This window comes from Varroa jacobsoni, unplaced genomic scaffold (assembly GCF_002532875.2).
Source record: "Varroa jacobsoni isolate VJ856 unplaced genomic scaffold, vjacob_1.0 scaffold_321, whole genome shotgun sequence".
Lineage (NCBI taxonomy): Eukaryota > Metazoa > Arthropoda > Arachnida > Mesostigmata > Varroidae > Varroa > Varroa jacobsoni.
This window is the reverse complement of record NW_019213223.1, coordinates 383,962-392,257: the sequence shown is the minus strand read 5'-3', so window position 1 is coordinate 392,257 and position 8,296 is coordinate 383,962. Positions and strand designations below refer to the sequence as shown.

Here is an 8,296-nt window from a genome sequence, read left to right as displayed (position 1 = left end):
AGGCATTCAATTTGTCCTTATGGGTGTCTCTGTGGTCGGTGCTGCAATTACTGATAGACGATACGCACGCCAACTTTGAACAGTCGAACTATAATCCTGGCACATGTGAATTGAACATGCATTTGGTTTTCCTCTGCACGATCATGCACTTCATAATGCAGACGCTCTTGGTGTGCCTGTTAAAATTAATCAGACTGCCTGGTTAGCGCGCTGAGACAACACTTAGCCGATAGCTCTTGTTGAATTCCGTTACTATAAACACACTTGCTTAAGAAATAATAACAATTTCACCGACGACACCCGTTTCAGTTCGGAGGCAGTGTTCAATGTTATCCTGTTACGATCTTCTATCGACGTTTTTTTTTTTTGGCCAGTGAAGCGATCCGTTGTAGTCTGCATGTCTTGTAGTAGACGTTTACGTTAGCAGAATAACTTCTGGGATGAAATCGTTTTCTACCATCGTGTATTGTAACTCCGAAGGCTTATTCCCATGAACACATCCTAATAACAAATGGGCGCCGGACGCCGTCTGTGTATAGGGCAGACGACCAAAATGCCGACCGTAGTATAATATGGGGATGGCAGACTTTGCCGTTACTCGGGAGATTAGGTTCACTGTAGAGGGACATCGACTGCCGATAATACATACGACGAACTCCGGCTCTGGAGTTCGTTGCTACGCTTTTCCGCGAGCCCTCCTGCTATAGCATCGTCTTCCCTTAGCTCTGCCTCTTTATCGATAAACCAACCATCGAAACAGCTCTCTGGGTGCATGCACAATCACCCCCGGGGATTGTTACGACGGCTACGATTGTCTGTAGCAAGTGTGTCTAAGCAGAACTTTTTCTCGAGCGCATGACGGGGGCACATCGGCGGGCCACAGATATTCGTTAGACAACTATCGCGTAGACAGTCCATCGATCCAATTTGACAATGCGTTATTAACAAAGGTTCGAGCGTTTGAATAAAGCTTGCCATACGCATATCGAAAAGAATATTAAGGACACAATAGAAATTACAGCATTAGATAGATGCTTGATAATTCGAAGGGAGTTGGACTTATCAGAGACGCCATACACTAACTACTATCTGACAAAGCTGCCGTGACAGAATCAATCAGCGTTTCTATGGTAGGGCTTGTGTATTGATACTTGATATTGTCGAACGAAAAATAACAATTTTCTGTTTATAAACTAAATAAACATAAAACAATTAGTGTGACTGCATTCGAAAAATAACACCTCTTTGTTTACCCCATACTCACCCACATATAGGCCCTATACATTTACATGGGGCATTTTCGTACTCGCTATATTAGAAAATAGGCAGGTCAAAATGAATCGTCATGAGAACTATCCAGCTGACACCTCCCATCTTTGGAAGGGGGTGACTCGCAGGCCAGTTGGCCCCTGCTTAGGATAACATCCCTCGGCAAATATTGTAGCTCACCTATTTTCTCCCACGTGAAATGCTATATTCCTGTGTCTTACTCGGACGTATAGGGCGAAAACAGTGCCCTGAGTTTGAGTGCTAGGAGTGATTCGTAAGTCGGCCAGCTTGTTCGCCTCGGTACTTGTCCACAACCAGGACTCGTTGGAGAACGTGTTATTTTCGTTAGATCCGTATCGCTGTTTTCCCTCTAGCGTCTGATATTATTATTATTATTATAGGTGACACGCAGTAATTAACTAATGCGGAGGGTTGTCGACGACGTTGAAAAACATATTTTTGTTACGTCTTCGTCTCAAGTTGTTTAAAGTTTATTATATCTAAAATGCGGTCAAATTATTTTGATTGTCACCGATGTACCTAACAGTCACACGTAGTGACGAGCGTCGTGGTTGTGACTAGTAGATAAATGAATGAAGTTTGGCGCTCGCTATTGTACTTAAGCATTGCTTCCGACGACTAACTGTCGATACAAACCGAAGGGTGTATACGCTTGGTTTCGAACCCAGACCGCCCGACGTGTCTCATAATTTGGGTCATTTGGTTGGAAATGGGTTAATTGCTTATTTTGCGAACAGCAACTTATTATAGAATTATGAAGAGACGCACACTTTACTGGCTGTGTGAGAAAAATGTAAAGGAACTTTCTTTTAATTAGAAAATTCGAAATAGAACAGTTTTTTTTTATGTGAAAAAATTATTGAGATGAACGGCGGACATTGTATACCATAAAAATCAAAAACAATAGGGTATTTTAAGTAGTTCATATAAAGTGTTTATAGAAAGTAAATACGAGGCAGATCTATTCTCTATATTAACGCAGTAAAATAACTGGTTAGTAATTGAATAAGCTGCTAGGTGATGCCATTATAACAAGTGATGTAACAATTCAAATGAGTTAGTCCAATACTTAATAGATGCCAGCATAGTGTATAGGCATAAATAGGCCTCCTCTATGTTTCCAATTTTATGTCCGATGTCGCCATCGACGAAAACAGCTGCTTGATTTCCAACCTAGGCCACGACAGACAAATACGCTATCCATCTGTAAAGGAAGGCTCCTAGATTTACCATTACATTTTTTTTTTTGTCTTTTTTGCTCGTAACTAATTAGATATGCAAGCATTTCAATGTTTATACTGTAACATTACCCGTTCGTTGGGACTTGTTTACGTTATAAACTCTACTAGTCTACGCATAAAGCTAGTATCCGGTACGTGACTTATTCTATTTATTCGAGCACAGCCTTTATGTTATGTATTTTTTTTTTTTTATTTTTGAATTTTCTCTCCAGGAAACCATCTATAAATGACTAATGAAAAATATTTACGCAGGGAAGCTATGCCTTATTCTTTTCTCTGCTAAATGTTGAACGAAATAACAATTTTCTGTTCCGTTAAGCCCATAGTTCCATTTGTTTTTTTTGAAACCCAAGATTTTCTGTATTTCTCAAGTTTATCATATTTATTAACGCAGGGGGGTAATCGATCAGTCAGATCAGTAATCGGCAGGTCGGTAAACCTGGTCTGCCAAATTGGCCCGTAAGACCCGAAACTGCGAAACAATTACTCTTCTTGATGTTTTACACAGTCTTACACTTTCTTTAACTGTGTTAAAATGCTTGTAATAAAATAAGGAAGAGGGTTGCTATATAAGTTTTGGAGATTAGTGGAAACCTCTTATGAATATCACGGAAATTATCTTTAATTCTCTATTTATTTAGAGCTGTTACTCCATGGCAAAACCCGGTAATTAAAAAAACAACTACAAATACTTTTTTTTTGTAAGTGCAATTTGATTGCTTCAATGATAATTCGTCTTTTAGATCTCACAACTCCTGTCATACCTGTTTGGCCAGAACGTCATTTTCTATGATGAGTTGGTCAGTCTTGTTACCTGTCATCTGTACGGTACCGTTCAGATATCCAACGGGAATTGTAAGCGTCGTAGAACTAGCAGATACATGCAGGCTTATTGTATCTCGCTTTTGCGATATATGGCTACAGATAGATGGAACACATCTATCGTGTCGTAAAAAAATAGTAAAAACATTTGTTGGAGAATAGTCTCAGACGAGCTCAAGTGAGAAAGGCTTTTTTGATTAGGATTACCATTGGCATCACGCATATACGATCTCGCTATCAGGTGGGCAACTGAATCGTTTAAGGCTTTAAGACAGGCGACTCAACTAGCTGCACTTACTAATAGAACATCTTTACGGTTGACAAGTCGCTGAAGAACTATAATTGTGGACAGATTAAGTTTCGTTCTCAGGGGAACGTATGTTTGCTTGTAACGTAGGTCTATGTTAAAGTTATATTTTTTATGCCAAATAATAACATCTTAACTTCAGGTGATGTTTTATGTTCTTCTGTCGTTAGAGACATCGTTTTCATATGCAGGCCTAGCATATATTTGAAGAGCCCAGTCTAATCGAGCATCCGTTGATGAAGATCATCGATGCGGGCCATATCAGGAATATCCTCATCGGGAACCTCAACAACGATTTCCATATATTGGAAGTGGTTCCGGCAGCTTTACCCTATTCCAAATAAATAATAAATGAATCAAAAGTATTATATTGGACGATGGGATCACGATTGTTGATTTCAGAAAGCACCGAAAGCTAAAGGAATCGCTGGGCTCCAACAGATAGAATAACCTCACGAACTACTCGTGCAATGCTTGTCACGCCGTTACGAGCAAACATTACTTCTACGGCACAATTACTTGTCATGAATATCTTCGCGACATGAGCATGTACGGGAATATCAAGATTTTCTTGTTAAGGATTAGATCTAACACACGTATTAAGAGAAGATATGCTTCTTTTGTTTTTTGTCTTAGACATCACATTATAGTAGCGTCAATGGTGTTTATCGTTATGGTCACTGTTTTTATGTTCAAGGACTTTGAATGAAACATTTTGACAAGGTAAGATTCATGGTGTGTACTCACTCCCAAAAGCTTAGAACGTCTATGGTAGCCATTGCTGAGGGGCGGATCGACTGAATTTTCAGTTGCTTTGAAAACCTTCAATACCTTTTTCAAGCTCCAGCTTTTTACTTTGTGTTCAGTCAAGCGAATACTTACACTGAAATCATCTTGGGATATTAACCACACCAATCCTTAGAGGAGCCGTTGAGAACTTCTGTTGCAAAGAAGTCATTCCTTTACCTTTGCTTTTATAAAACATTCTAGATGATGTGAAGACTGACGTTTTGCCACCGGCGTTTCTGATCTACAAATCCAAGTACGATACTTAAACGACAAAGCATTCGAAGGAAGCGATTTTAGCGGGGAACTACCGTTATATATAGAGGGGATAAATATAGCGGGGTCCCAGACTTATTTGGTTGGATAAGCCAGATTTGTAATAAGCATGACCACCGCTAGTGACTTCAAAAAAGTACCTTATTCGTTGCCTTATATTGCCGCAGGCCAAAGGGAGAGGTTAGTATTAGACTTATTATGTCGCTAACTCAAGCAAGAAATTTAGGGGTTCTTCCTGCAAGCGTTGGAAGTTCAAATGATTGTTAAACACATCAGAATGTCATAGCTGCTTAAGCTCCATTTCCGCATATAATTGGGAGGAATATTTACCAAGAAAGGACATTTAATTCTAAACATAATTTAAGGTCTCGAGCCTTACCAAGGCCTACAAAACTAATCATAGACTTCGTAGAGCACGCAAAATAAGGAAGTCAAAAACACGGCTAGACGAACTGCAAGTTAGGCTATGATCCCTTCAATGGTGGAAAAAATCCATGCCCGCCGCCCATCAACAATCATCCAGTGGCACATTTCGTTTATATGTGACACTAGCGCCTACATTTTTCAAAATATATTTATTAACTCACCTCTCTATGCCTCTATGTTTTGAGTTTTACATCCGGCATTGTCGTTAAGTGTTCCATCAGACGGACGGTTGCTGGCGCCAACCGATGTGTGTCTATGCATTACCAAACGTTGCAAAATTTTGCTGAACTTTATTTCAAGTTACTTTTGGAATTTGTCGAACCCTGTCGTTCTGTCGTTCGTAACTGTTGTTTTTGAAACATGAAAAAGGTGAACAAATAAAAAAAAACTGGTAAACTCACACAAACAACATAACATCTGAAAACATAAATACAGACATAAAAAAACAGACATAAAGGCCGGTTGCCGTAATTTAGCAACCGATCAAAACAAACAAGAACATAACAATCGATTTTTCTCATTCGCATCAAATAAGATACACAGGGATTTTTGTTGTATCCATCGGTGGGTCTGAGAGTTATCGATCGAAATATTCTCTAATTTTTTTTTGCTCGAATTAAAGGTACTGTATTTTTTTTGTTGTAACGTTATCACAGATGCTGTTATTACGTCTGATATTAGCCAATGTCTCTATTTTATTATTTCATTAACACATGCAATACAATATATTGGTGGCGTTTTATCTAACCAGTGTAAATTTTCGAAATAATTCCTACAGCATAGCGAAAAACCGTTCTTTCCTAAGTGAATTAATGCCGAGAGCTGTCGACCTTTTCTACCTTTGAATCAATTTTACATATGATTCTATACTTTAAGTTTACAGTTATGTCGAACCAGATACATCATTGCTGAATAAAACCGCCATTCGTGCCGCAGTGTTCAGTAAATAAACGTGATGGGATGATGTGAAAATACAGATACAAATATTGGGTTCGACAAAGGTCTAACTGAAAGTTTATCGCAAAGTAGCCGTCATGTTGATTCGGTATCTCTCTCCTATAATTTGATAGATTATTTGTTCCATTAGCATGATCAGACCGAAATATAATGATGGGAACTCATTTACTGCTCTGATGATGGACACATATCCGGTCGGACATGAAACGCGACATTGGACCAATGAGGATTGCTACAACAAAGCAAATCAAACACCGCTTAAAATTAGAGGATTACATAAATATCGCTGTGTTTATTTTATTATATTTTCGCAGATAGGGCAATTAGGTTCGTTGTTTGCGATGATAAAAGCTCAAAAAGATAAGCGCTTGGACGGTTAACATCAGTGATCAACGATAGTTAGTAGACGCGGCACTAGAAAAGCCATTTCATGTATAGAAGTGAACAGTTTCATGAATGGATAGATAACACACATATTTATTGTTATGGCACTGTCCTGCAAATACTTCTGTTTGCTTTGGTTCCTTATGTAGTCCTGACCGTGTGACCAGTAAAATTCTGTTCAGGATTAGATTCATAAACTCTGGATTGGTGCTATGCCTACTTATCATCCGTGCCTATACAATAGTAACGTATTCACTTGGTAAACCTAGGGCCAGGTGGTATTTCACGTTCGAGACAGAACGAAAACGGACATTGTTTCATGCTGGGAGAGGCCAGCCGTGTGAACGGCCGCCTAACTGCAGTCGAACTACTAACTAAAATCGAAATATTATTTGTCTAGATGAGGTTGTAAATGCGTTTCCTGAAGTTAAATTTCCTAGAATATGCATGCTGCAAGTTTCGTCTTTAGTCCCTATTAACGCGCGGGGCATTTTCATGCTGGTTAATGCAGCTGTTCTGTTGGGTCCACGACGACTTAAAATGTCATGTAAAATATACCTTCATCAGCAAAAATCGACGCAGTGAGAATAGTATACAACAAAATGGACCGACCCGGGCTACACAAAATCACCTTTGTCGATGAACGAGGTAAGAACAGTAAATATGAACATCTACTTGTCAATGTGTTTTCAATGTAAGCGCAATATCTAAAATGTCTAAGTATAGAGATTGTCGAACGGCTTATTATATCCGTTTATGAAGCTTAGTGCTCTATGTGTGACCTAATTTTTTTGAGGATTCCAAAACAAATGAATATGGGCATTTCCCGCAGGTTGTACGTAAAGCACGTGGCAGATTTTCAAGTGATCGTATCGCTTTTACATTTGAGCTTCCTATAATCAATAACATTAAGTTCTGTTGGGTTAACTAGTAAAGTTAGCCAAACTCATTGTTACACGAGCTAGTATCACGTTATCTAGTGCGAAAGAATCTTAAAGCAGGGCTAATCTAAGAAATCACTAGGAATTCCGTAATAGGCTTCGACGACCTTCAGGATGGGCGCTGTCTTGCGCTGTTAAAAATAGCCCTCGATGCCCTTCTGAATAAAACATTTGCCCTGTACCCAGTCCAATGATTATGTTGTCGCTGCTATTTTGTGAATAGAGACAGTTCGTACCGTGTCATGCGGAGATATAAGGGAAGTTAGTTTCACTTACGTCTATAGCACAACATCATCGAACAAGCTCGTTTTCATTGAGTTACTCATTATAACAGAGGGCCCTCAGAGGTACGGGGTAAACAAATAAACGCACAAGTCCGCTGTGTTACTATCTAAGCACTAAAAGGAACCTATAAGCTTGTATTGCGTGCTACTAATAGGTAAGTTTAAACGATTAGAGAGATAGCCGAGAATTAGTTTCTCCGTACGATTCCGGTAGAACTGTAGCCTACTTATTGCTAGCAAATATCCAAAATTGAACATGTCGCCTTCTTTTCCGCCATTTAAATAGCAGTCAGGGTTATCGTGTATACCAACCTGGCTAGTCTGTGAACAACTCTGTGCCAATATAGCGTAAAATAGGTTATGGATAATGAACTCCGCGGTCGAAGCAGTCGATCCACAAACAAATGTTATTTTTGCTTATACAGTTTGTAGAAGAAGCCTTAGTTTATATTTATAACATATAAACGAGCGGTTCTCGAAATTCGGTGTGAATTTCAAAAAAAACAAAAAAAATCTTACAATGTATTGCTATGCATGTTCATTACCTTAGCTAATACTGTGCTCAGCTTCTCTTGACAGTGT

General features: G+C 39.0%; 1 long non-coding RNA gene across 1 annotated transcript; it reads right to left on the bottom strand.

The window, feature by feature from the left end:
- Nucleotides 1–2,774: 2,774 nt before the first annotated feature.
- LOC147753654 (uncharacterized) lies at nucleotides 2,775–5,498 on the bottom strand. Its single transcript, XR_015310548.1, has 3 exons — nucleotides 5,310–5,498; nucleotides 4,543–4,710; nucleotides 2,775–3,991 (listed from the first exon to the last, which is right to left on the bottom strand). It is a non-coding gene; the product is annotated as an uncharacterized LOC147753654 (long non-coding RNA).
- Between the last annotated feature and the right edge of the window lie 2,798 nt (nucleotides 5,499–8,296).